General features: G+C 35.8%; 1 protein-coding gene across 4 annotated transcripts in view; it reads left to right on the top strand.

Moving 5' to 3' along the window:
• Positions 1 to 9,484: 9,484 nt before the first annotated feature.
• Ca-alpha1D (Ca[2+]-channel protein alpha[[1]] subunit D) overlaps positions 9,485 to 11,496 on the top strand; it is a 65,983-nt gene continuing 63,971 nt past the window's right edge. For all 4 annotated transcript variants that reach the window (XM_018451677.1, XM_018451676.1, XM_018451675.1 and 1 more), the window contains exon 1: positions 9,485 to 10,043. The gene's annotated coding sequence lies outside the window, so the exon portion shown is untranslated. The remainder of the gene's footprint in view (positions 10,044 to 11,496) is intronic.

Below are 11,496 nucleotides of genomic sequence, written 5' to 3'. Positions count from 1 at the left end.
AATTAATATATTCGCGACTTTAAAATAGCATTAAAATCGAATGACCGTAGCAATAATTAATATAACTAGTGATTACTTAGCTCATTCCGAATCTCTAGCACATAGAAAGAAAATTTGGCCAGAAAATATAAAATTGTGGAGCATTAATCGACAGCAACTGATAACAATATTAATTATTAGCAATAGAAGATATTGGTGCATTCAATTAATTAATATAACAAATGATTGACCATAATTGGTAACCAAATTGATTAATCTAATAGAAGAGAATGTGTTTATCCTGAACTTTTTGATTCTTGATTAAAATAATTTGTATTATATGTAATTAACTTCTATCTCTCATTAAAATTGATAAGAGGACTCTGTTTTTTAAATATTATTTTAAGATCACTTGAAATTAAAGAGTCCGAAGATATGTAACATGAATTTATAAAAAAATATGTAATTATTACTTAAGAAGTGTGGTATAATTCGACGATTATTTACCAGTACCGCTTCACTGTAATCATAATGATCTTTTGTAAACGCTGCGTGATCGTAGCGGCCCATTTCATGATAATTTTATATGAAATGTGAACGAGGGAAGATCATTCGATTTTTTTTCTTTTATTCGCGATTTGTATGCAATTGTACAAGATACACAATTGATTTGAAGCTTTTTTTTAGAGAAAAAACGATGAAGGAAAAAGGGAACAGACATCTTGGATATGAGGGAAGGGAATTTTTCGAAGAGCTTTTATCGCAACAAAAGTTTTGCGTCGCAACATTTAGTTTTCAAATCAGCGATGTCATTTTTTTTGCTTTGTAGATCCGTCGCATGCGACGCTTTCTCCCCCCATTCGTTATCGGCAGAATTTTTGTCACACTGCCATTAGGAAAATGATGTTAATTCGTACGTTTCGATTAATCGCTCGTGAGAGTAAGGAGTGTAAGAATTATAAATCGCACCCCCCTGCGCTGCAAATGATCATTGTTATAGACGAATTTCGTATATGAATCGTTGCGAATCGAGGAGGACAATATTTTGTGAGTTTCTCCTCCGAGAGTCGTTCAGCTAAAAAGAAAGAAGAAAAAAAGGAAGAAAGAAAGGAGGGAAGGAGATAAATTTTTTTTTCTCGTAGAAGACTCGCAGCTGCGCGCGGCGCGTACATTGTAATTATACATACTACTTTATTTGTTGAGCGACAGATATATAGAAATGTACATTGTCATTATTATTTTCTACGGATTAAGGTATCATAATAAATGAATCGCATAAACGTAATTATGTCTGTTCTTGTTATTTCACGCTCTATCTTTCCGCTATAATTTATCGTTTTTTTTTCAAGATTAAATGAGAGATTGCGTCTATTAATACCAGTTCAAATTTTTATCTGCAAACTTTGATAAATTTTTCTTCAAATCTATTAAAGTTTCGCGCTTTACGGGTAAAGTAAGTAGTAACTTTATTGATGATTGGTAAAATTAATTAGTGATATTTTACCTGAATTTTCAAATTGTAATTTAGTTCGTATTATTTATTGTAAAGTATATTAAAAAAAATCAATAATTTTACACGTACATATATGTATATATATGTATATACAATAAGTATGTAAATTTTTGACAAATATATATTAAATTATCATTCCTACAATTAAAAATAAAAAGAAAAGTGATATACCTATTATATATTTTAAATTGTTGATATACTGCATGCTTTATCAACCAATTCTTAATTTCTCTTTTTATTCATATATATGCAGGTACATACACACATATATATATATATGCATATGTATATTAGTATTTAAATTATATTACTGACTGAAACCATATAAATTTAAAAACGATTCTAAACAAGATGTTTTAAAGACTTTTTAAAAAAGTTTCAAAGATCATCAAGACCTATAAAATATCACAAATGTCTTACTGAAAGTTCTATAAGACATTTATGAAATTTTAAGATATCTTGTAGACAATGTCAAAATGTTTTAGGGCCGATTGTTCCAACTTCTTGGTAAAGTTTACCTGTTAGGTAAATAGCAAGATTATCCAATCACGTGCGGGGATTACCAGATTTACCTAACAGGTAAACTTTACCAAAAGATGGAACAATCTGCTCTTAATGTTTTCTAAGGATATACTAATAATAAACTTAGCTCGAAATTAGACTCGATCAATCGAGTCATCGATAAGTTTGACGCCACTTACATAGTGTTCGTCTCATTTTATCGCCATGTTTTATTACTGTGCCAGCTAGAAGTGATAAATAATGTTTACTCAAGGGGATACTAACAATGTACCGTCATCTACTAAAATACACGACTCTCGCACGGCTTTCTGGAAAGTCGATACAGTTCGACCAACTTTTCCTCCATTATTATGAAGCGCGCGAATAGTAAAGAACTGACAGGACTCGTTCGCGGGAATTGACTGCTCATCAGATAGAAAATAAACCTCTATATGCATTCCATGCGCGGATTCTGCGGACATGGATGCTGCGGAGCGGAATTTTAACGCGACTCTCGGACTTCTCTCGTGTCCGATCAAACGGGAACGTGTTACACGCATCGCCTTGTAAATAGCAATCGCGTGTATAACGTCGTGAGCACGTCGGGAATGCTTTCCAAGAAATGTCAGCTGACGCATAAAATGCCTAACATTTGCGTACAACAACGTATAATTATCTAATTTCGTTCCGCATAAGTAATCTCGCGAAAGAAAAGCAGCACAATGTGTCATTTAAGTTTTTCCAAGTGGGATCTTATTTTTCGTCGTCTCGAGTTTATCTGCTTCAAGTTTTTTGATGAGATTTAAAGGAAGTGAATCGATATCACGATGTAAACTTCTATTACGGTTTCAAATTTCCTGCGCAAGTAGAAGTTCGGTTGAACACGCTCACAGTCAACGTGGTAAATTAATTTTCCTTTTACGTTGAAGATCGGGGGGTCGATTGTGTATCTTTAAATCAGTGAAAATTATAAAAGTAAACAAATTCTCTAAGTGTTGACTAATGAAATTATAAATATTCTAGTGAATTTGCTCTTTTATAATTTTCATCTCATTTTGAAACACAATCGACTCTGAGGGCTCATTCGATCAAAAAATCAAAATGATTTTGATTCTTAAAGTCAATAAACAGTAAAATTTTGTAACTAAAAATCATCATTTTGATTTTCATGACGTCATAAAATAAAATCATTTCGACTTTCTCTTGACTTGGTGTGTTACTTGCGGGTAATTGTAGTTGTGATTATATAGTTGATAAGAATCGCAGTTGAATATTCTTCTCGTTTTTGACTATGATTAGTTAATTCTTACATTCACTTACAACTACGTTTACGCAATTGTAAAATGAGCTTTCAAATACTTTCCAACTGCACCTTTTGCGTCAGCACGAGGATCGAAATGAGAATCACGCGAGTCTGTTCGCAGGAGAGAAGACAACGTGAGACGAGGCGGTGTTCACTTCGTCGGATAATATTAAATCGCCGGAGTATACGCCTATTATTGCGTGACGGTCGGTTACGGGCAACATTGCGAATACCGTTGTGTTGACACGCACACATCTCGTCGGGTGTGACCTACATGATTCCATTATGCAGCGCAAGTATACCGCTGCTGTAGATAAACGACGCGCGCAAAGAGGGTCGTTCTCGCAGCAAGTCCTCTTCGTGTGGCGTTTAGCAGTCAAGGATGTTATCCGTCGACCGATCGTATATTTAGAGAAGATACCAGAGGTAGACCGCACACTGTCTGTGGACCGCGGTAGCTGTCGGATAGGAAGTGGTTACCGGGGAACGATTTGCAAATTCTCCGCAGCACCGTCCGGCTCTAGAAATTATTGCTTTACCTAATAATGAAACGTTGATAAACTCACTATCGAATGCCGTTCTCATGTTGATAAATCAAATCGATAGTAATCAAAATGAATGCTGGTATCAATATTTTTAAACAAGTTAGAGACAATAAAAATGACATTGCAGTAATTACACGTACGCATTAATTTTAATTAATTCATTTTGTCGCTGAAATATTATCACCGGTGGCGATACTTGATACTTTTTCTAACTTATAATGTCTAATTGCAATTAATATAAATGCATTTTAATTCATTGCTTGAAATTTTTCCTGATCGTCATATTGATTAATCAAATACAATATTAATTTTTAATATTAATTACTAATATTAATACATCATTAATTATATTTATTAATTATTAATAATTAATTATATTTATTCACTCGGTTTTTTTTATTGCGAATACTGGCTAATATTAATTGCGAAACAGTTTTTAATAGGGGGTTTTTGCAATATCGTTTATCCAGATACAGTGAACGCTAAGGTCAAGTTATCTTCTTCTTAACAACTAATTAAGGAAAGAAATAATGTGACTTTAGCGTTCACCGTATCTGGATTCACGTTATTGCAAAAATTCCCTATTTTGTCGCATGACCATCGCATTGCTAATGTTTTTTTTTATGAATAATATCTCGTGATCTTACATAAATATATCGAAAAAAAAGAGAAAATGTGGTAGTGCAACCGAAGAGAGACTTAAATTGTCGGCACTGATATTTCTTGCGACGTAATTTCGTGATCGATAGTACTTACATCTTGTAAAAATACATATCCCTTATGTATAGGCGATAATGTACGCGATAACCGTAATGTTAAGTGATACTTTCGCTATTTATCGTTTTATCCTAATTTCCCTGAAGACATAATGTATACCTTCTGCAAACAATTATCATTTAATAAATTTTAATTTTATCTGATATGTGAAATTTTATTTCATAAGATTACATTAAATTCAATTTTTTGCGTTATCTTATTATGATATAATATTCCTAGGCAGTCCTCGGATCTGCCACAAACTATATTTGAATAAAACGTATCATTATTATTCATAAAACTTTTGTTTAATTTAACATTACGTTTATTATTATTATTTAACTTATTACTTGATATTACTTACGACATTTACGTATTAAAAGAATTTTTCTTAAAGATATATGAATTCAATTCTTTTAAGATGTAAAAAGATCAGAAACAAGACATTGGTACGTGACATGAAAATAAAGCAGCAAGCTTATCTGATTTTCCATCCCCTACTTAACAAATAAGTTCCGTTCTCGTGTAACGCTGGATGTGATGGAATTTGTACCCTTAAAAATGGGTCGGACCTGAAAAAGCCAAAACTCGCAGAAAAACGTAAACAATTATCTCGTTTAAACTTTATCTTTTTATGAAACTCACAGTACATTCATTACGCAAGTTATTGTGAAAACAATAATCGTAAATTCTATATTTACAATTATAGAAATTCGTGCGATTTAAAAAATAAACTTTAGTATATAGTTATATATAAATTAGATTATATATATATGTGCATATATAGTTATATTTTACATTACGTAAAAATAATCACGGAAAAAAGTAGATTGGTTGATTCAGCAAAGCTACAGCTTGCGCGAATTCAACATTTATGTATAATTAAAAAGATTTCACGGTTCAACAAAGGAATTATGTTTGTAAGCAATTATCAGTATACAAATTTAGTTAATTTTTGTTATAATAAAAATTGCTAAAGTAACAAGTTTTCTTCAATTATAAAAAATATGCGTCTTTTAGCTAGCATGTCTTATTAAAAATTTTATTAAAAATTTTATTAAAAATTTTGATCTATGTATTAGGCTGATTTTCGTAAAAAACTATCTTTGCTATGTTAACAAATTTATTATGCTATTGTTACGGTAATTGACATATGTTGTCAAGATCATGATCTTGAGTGACCTTGAGAAAGTTTTAGCGTCGAACGTTACTCGTTAAAAAGTTATAAACAAAAAAGTTTAAGAAATAATGTCTCATTTCTGCTATATAAAATCAAAATTTTCTGTTTTAAAATGAATTTCCTGCTTTAAAAACATTATTTTCTTATATAATTTTTGTTCTTAAAGCAGAAAATATTTTTTCTGCTTTACTCTGCATATACTCTATAACGAACATACACTGTATAACAGCCACCTCCTTCAATAAGGAAAGAAAATAAAAAGCAATATTAATTTGTAAAGAAATTTAATTAGCATGAAATGGATACATAGATAATGTCGAAAAAAGCGTGAATTCGATCATTATAAGTAACGACTTTTTACGCGATGGCTTTAGTACAAGTATCATTTTAAATGAAGAGTCGTTGCAAAATCATAAATTTTCTGCCTTAGAACAAAGATTATATAAGAAAATAATGTTTTTAAAGCAGGAAATTCATTTTAAAGCAGAAAATTTTGATTTTATATAGCAGAAATGAAACATTATTTCTTAAATTTTTTTTGTTTATAACTTTTTAACGAGTAACGTCCGATGGCTTCCTCAAGGTCACTCAAGGCGATAACCTTGACAATATATGTCAAGATCAAGGTCATTGGGCGGCTCCCTTAAACTTCATAGTTACCATTGTAATGATTGCTGCGTTCAGCAGAAAAAGCAGCTTTGCAACTGTTGTAAAATTTTTAATATGATTATATGGTCTTGCCCATAATTTCTCACTGGATCTATAAATGTATAAATTAATCATATTCAAGAATTTTACAACAGTTGCAAAGCTGATTTTTCTGCTACATGCAGCTATTGTCTATAATTTTTTGTTACTAATTTTTTTCAGATGTAAAACTTTACTAATTTAACATAGAAAACTGGCTGTCTGTATATCACGGGTGTAGATTTGCTCAATCAGTGAAGTTTTTAATTGTTTTAACAACTCTTTTCTTTCTACGCTGTTAAATTTAATTTAATTTGAGTTGCCACTCATGCTTCTATTCAATATATCGTTATTTTATACTAAAACAATTTGACACTATATAATGTCAAATTTATCTATTATTTTAGTATAAAATAACGATATATTGAGTAGAAACAGTGGCGATTTAAATTAGCTTTAATTTCACACTATAAATTTGACAGTGTATGATCGCATACGAAAATTTATGTAAGAATTTTCTGTGCAGTTCGTTTTTATTGCTGCTGACATATGTATTTATTTATAGGTATTAATTCTACTTTTTCCGTTCTCTCTTTTCCTCCTCCCTCTCGAAAGGATTAACAATAATTACGTTTCATTGTAAAGGGCGAGAGAATTTCGAAGGATGATGTGGGATGAAGAGCGAAGCATTCTTTGCTAGATTATCCGCCTCTGTGCCTCGCGAGCTACGTATGGAAACTCAGCGATTCCCCCCCCTCACGCAGCGTGTGCAAAAGTGGGTCGACTGAAATGGGTCGAAAATAAATTTTTCCGCCGACCATTGCCGTAGTTGTCATTCTACCGAGGGCGAGGGAGTGTTTTCCTTACGCGCGTGGTCCGTCGATTCGCGCATGTATCTTGCCGATTTTCCTTCCATCTTCGTTACCTGTTTCCTCTCGTTCTAGCACCAATCTCACGAGATCTAACTGACAAAAATCTCAGGAGAGGAATACAATTTTCTTTTATCTCTAAAAGACCCCTTACTATATAAAGAAAGTATTATATAAAAAAGAAAAAGGAACATTTCTGGCCTGTTACAAACGATATCAAATTCATTGTAGAAGAAATTCCAATGTAGCAGCTTTGTCAACGACAACGATACTGGTAATAATAATTACTCAAGGAAAAATTTGTAATAATTATGTAATTATGTAATTTGCATTAAGTTATGTAACTTTGCAGTTGTGTAATCTATTCGCGCTCAACCTTATATTGCATTATAGTACTTAGTTATATATCAACTGAAATAAATTTTGTCATAAAATTTTTTAATAATCCTGATACTTATATAAATTAATAATTATAAAATAAAAATTAATCTCATATTAAATCTCATTATCTTATATATGAATTAAACAAATAATATAAGTTTAAATTTCCGAATGGAAAGATAAAAAATTTCAAATCCGGGTTGCACGAAACAATATATGAAGTTTTACTCCTGCGTTGTGACTATAATTAATGTAAGTGTCACGTGCTATTGAACACGGGCTGTTCCCTGTATGATCCTTACCACTTGTCTGATTTCTAGTAGCAATAACTACTGATATACCGGACGCGAGGAAAGACATTGGAACGCAAATGCGAAAATTGCGAGGAAAGAAAAGTCTCGTGTTGCGATTGTAAATTATCATTGAGAACAGCTAGAAAATAAATGTCTTTATAAATTTGACAAGTAAAATGCAAACGATTCTCAGTTTTCTCCGAGCATCCCGCTTTAAATCCGCCACTTCTTCGGCACGGTGGCTGGTAACACATTCACCACCGCCACCCTCGCTATGGTCGGCTATATAGCGCTCGCACGAGTTCGCGTCGCCTCGCGGCGTCTCGCACCGGACGGGAGCGGGGGTGGGCGTCGCGACGCCAGGCGTCGCTGGCGTCGTGCCGGCGGCATATCGTCCGAGTGCGGAGAGCGTGGAGTGTCGTCGTGTGCCGTTGTCGCCGTCCAGCCTGTGCGTCGCGTCCGCGGAAAACAGATCCTCCGCTCTTCGCCTGCTCCGGTCGGACGACGTCGTCGTCGACCTCCGCGCTGGAAATTTGTTTGCCGGATTTCGGACTATCCCGGCGCGCATCATCGAGGAGAAACGTGTACGCGGGGCGAGACCACCAACACGGTGGAATGCGCGTATATATAGGAGAAGGGAGCACTGGCCGTACGGGTGCTCGAGCGAGACAGAGAGCGGTGCAGTGACATCGGGGTTGCTTGCCGTGAGCCGCGAAGGGAGGCGAGGTCGAAGGGGAGGTAGCGAGAGAGAACGAGAAAGCGAAGAGCTCGGGGAAGGAGGAAGACTCGAAAGGGTGAAGATATTTCCTCGTTGTTCTCTTCGTCGTCGCGAGAGTGCGAGGGCTAAAGAAAGGGAAAGAAATTCACGATTGATCCGACTAGACGATCGCAGACGTCGCCTTTCCGACGCCGTCGTCGACGTCGTCGTCAAGTGACACAGCTCTTCTTCTTCTTTCTCTCTGGGTACCCTCGCGCCGAGCGGGAATTTCATTGCTGAGAATCCCTCTTCGTGAAGAGAGTCCAGTACATCGAGATCGAGAAGGGTGCTCTTCTCGAGGATATGTAAAGGAAGCGCGTAACGCGCACGCACGCACGCGGGATCGGTCTTTACCTCTGCAAGAGAGCGGTGTCGCGCTCACGCTCGCGCTGTCTTTCTCTCTCTTTTTCTCTCCTTCTCCTTCTCTCATCAGCATGTATGCGCGAGAAAGAGAGCCGCGATATATAAATATAATAGAACGCACCTAGATATCTATTTATAAGTTTATACGAGGCAGGAGAGGCCGCGTCAAGAGAACTGAGAGACCGAGATAGCAGAAGGAGGCAGCAGGATGGAGATAGAACATTATGAGAAGAGGAATGGAAAGAGAAGCCTATAAAGAGGAAAAGAGAAGAAGAAAGAGAAAGAGAGAGAAAGAGAGAAAAGGGGAGAAAGAGAGCTGAATAGAAGAAGCGAAAAGGAGTGGTAGCAGAACGTGTGACGGTGGTGCGCCCGCGCTCAGTTTTCCCCACGTCTTCCATCGTGTAGTGTACCGGTCGTCGTGCCTGGTGGCGGTGGTGGTGGTAGTGGTGGTGGTGTTGGTGGTGGTGATGGTGGTGTTGGTGTTGGTGTTGGTGTTGTAGTACAGTGGGTGCTCTCGTACTGTGTCCAGGAGGTAGCGAGCGTCCGCGACATAGCGCCACGAGGGAGGTATTGTTGGGTGAGATACACACGCGCGTCGCGCGCGTGCGAGGGTGCGAGAAGGGTGGAAGCGAAGCTGCTCGGGCGAAGAGGGTGCGTTGCGCTCTGCGTAAATCAACGGAAGTGGTGCCGGGCCGAGAGGCCGGCGTGATCGAGTGGTCCTCAGAGGCTAGAAACGAGGAGGGGAGAAAGGGTGAATTTTTTCTCGCACGAGTGGCGAAGCACCGCGGCAGCAGGGAGCGGAGCCGCGCGCGAGTGCGAGTGCGAGTGTACGCGCGGATATGACGAGCGGATACGCCCGGCGGTTCACATAATACGCAACGCAATCGTCGTGCTCCGCCGCCGAGGAAGATATGTGGTAAGTGCAATTCTGCCCCCTATCTTCCCCTGTCCCGAGGGGATAATTGATGGTGGGATCGACAGTCGTCCTCTTCGAGGATCGACAGAAGTGCTGTCAAAAATTAACGGAAGCGATTATCTCTTTATCGTCGGAGTCGATCGATCTATGAGATGTCTTGATGCTGATCGTGCGTTTGAATTGCTTGGAAGAAACGCGCGAAGATTTAGATGAGCGTTCTACTGAAACTCGGATACGTTTAATGTGTAATTGGAGGAGGATCGATGTTTTTTTTAGAATAGTAGAGGTGCTGGTTTCGAGAGAAATTTGAGATTAAGATTAGTGTCACGTCACTGTGTATTCAAATGATTCTTTTCGTTAATAAAACATGAGAAATAGCGGCGTTGTGTCTCTCTCTCTTTTGGTGATTTTCAGAGATCTGTAAAAATTTCTGGTTTATCGATCACATTCGTGCAATTGTTGCACTGTCCAGAGGAAATTGGTGAGATTATATAAGACGATTATCCCGTCCTCGCACCTAACATTTTGCGAGGTCGTTTAACTTGGCGGGTGTCTTTACATTAAATATGTCAGTGATCCTCGAATTTCAAACATGGATATTTCTGATTTTTATTTTTGTATCGTGTTAAACATTTAAATATTATTAAATAGCAATATAAGGTACAATATAAAGTACAAATTCGATCGTGGCAAAAACATGACAAGAATATAGAATTACGTACGAAGAGAAAAAAGAAAATAATATTATATTTTCTTTTGCTGTAATTCAACATATATTAAATACGTCTTTCATGAAACAATTAATCAAAAGCGTCTACATCCTGAAATAATAACTCATTATCAGAATCATATTCAAATATGAAAGATGATTAAAATTAATGTTCTCTAAATACTTGTTTTGCATCTATTTAAATTTTAACAGATAATAATTGATAAATTCAAAATAATATAATATAAAAAATTTAAGTTTATATGAAAGATGATTAAAATTAATTTTTTCTTAAATTAATATTAAAATTAATGTAATTAAATTAAAATTAATATTACTGAAATTAAAATTAACGTTTTCTTAATACCTACTTTGTATCTACAATTTAAATTCTAATAGATAACAAAAAGTAAATTGACAACGATATATAAAAATTTAAGTTATGTACAAAGAAATTGTCTTCCTAAGATTTATCACGTAATCACTAATTATTATTAACCATCCACCAATTATTATTAACAAAGCTCAACATGGCGTGTAACACAGAGACGGTTCGGGCTCATTTCAAGACTTGGATCGTTTCGGCGACAGATGTTTCAGCCAATACAGTCGTTTCATAAACAGCGCGGCAAAAAATGCTTTAAAAGTTGCAGTTCGAGAAGAACGACGTCGACCCCATTTTGAAGTTTCGCGCGCCGGTTTTAAGGTAAACGTTTACGTTCGATTATATCGCGAAATTTATAT

The sequence above is a fragment of the Mycetomoellerius zeteki genome, unplaced genomic scaffold, assembly GCF_001594055.1.
Source record: "Mycetomoellerius zeteki isolate Tzet28-1 unplaced genomic scaffold, Tzet1.0 scaffold316, whole genome shotgun sequence".
Taxonomy (NCBI): Eukaryota; Metazoa; Arthropoda; class Insecta; order Hymenoptera; family Formicidae; genus Mycetomoellerius; species Mycetomoellerius zeteki.
Note: the sequence above shows the minus strand (reverse complement) of the source record. Positions and strands in the feature narration are given on the sequence as shown.